A 792-nucleotide genomic window follows, 5' to 3' on the forward strand; every position below is an offset into this window, starting at 1 on the left:
GCACTGCTGATTGTGTGACATTAATGACTTTGTTTGCCTTGTTAAACCACAGTCACTTTGATGTAACTAATGGTACCATTGTTTACTCTTGCCTTTATCATTTGCTCACCACTTCATCACTCTATCTTCTGCATCTCTCTTACCTCCATCAAATTAATCCTTGTTCTTTTGCTTCATCTAACTGTTTCCTCCCCCTCTGTACTGTCTCCAGGGTGGAAGCCATGCATCGCCGGCACACCACACTGAGGGAGAAGGGGCGTCGCCAGGCAGTGCGGGGCCCGGCCTACATGTTCAATGAACGTGGCTCACCCCTCACTGCAGAGGAGGAGCGTTTTCTGGATGCTGCTGAATACGGAAACATTCCTGTGGTCCGCAAAATGTTGGAAGAATCCAAAACCCTTAACTTCAATTGTGTTGACTACATGGGTCAGAATGCTTTACAGCTTGCAGTGGGCAATGAGCACCTAGAAGTGACCGAGCTGCTGCTAAAGAAGGATGGTTTGGCTAGGATAGGAGATGGCCTGCTTTTGGCTATCTCCAAGGGTTATGTTCGGATCGTTGAAGCCATTCTCGCCCACCCTGCCTTTGGGGGGGGTCTGCGACTGGCTTTAAGCCCCCTGGAGCAGGAGATGCGTGATGACGACTTTTACGCTTATGATGAGGATGGAACACGTTTTTCGCATGACGTCACGCCCGTCATCCTGGCTGCTCACTGCCAGGAGTACGAGATCGTCCACATTCTTCTGACAAAGGGCGCACGCATAGAAAGGCCACATGACTACTTCTGTAAGT

General features: G+C 49.9%; 1 pseudogene; it reads left to right on the plus strand.

Moving 5' to 3' along the window:
- Positions 1 to 221: 221 nt before the first annotated feature.
- Positions 222 to 786, plus strand: LOC111665207 (short transient receptor potential channel 7 pseudogene; annotated as a pseudogene).
- The last annotated feature ends 6 nt before the right edge of the window (positions 787 to 792 follow it).

The sequence above is a fragment of the Seriola lalandi genome, unplaced genomic scaffold (assembly GCF_002814215.2).
Source record: "Seriola lalandi dorsalis isolate HSWRI2012SDOR001 ecotype SW California unplaced genomic scaffold, Sedor1 jcf7180002002115, whole genome shotgun sequence".
NCBI lineage: Eukaryota > Metazoa > Chordata > Actinopteri > Carangiformes > Carangidae > Seriola > Seriola lalandi.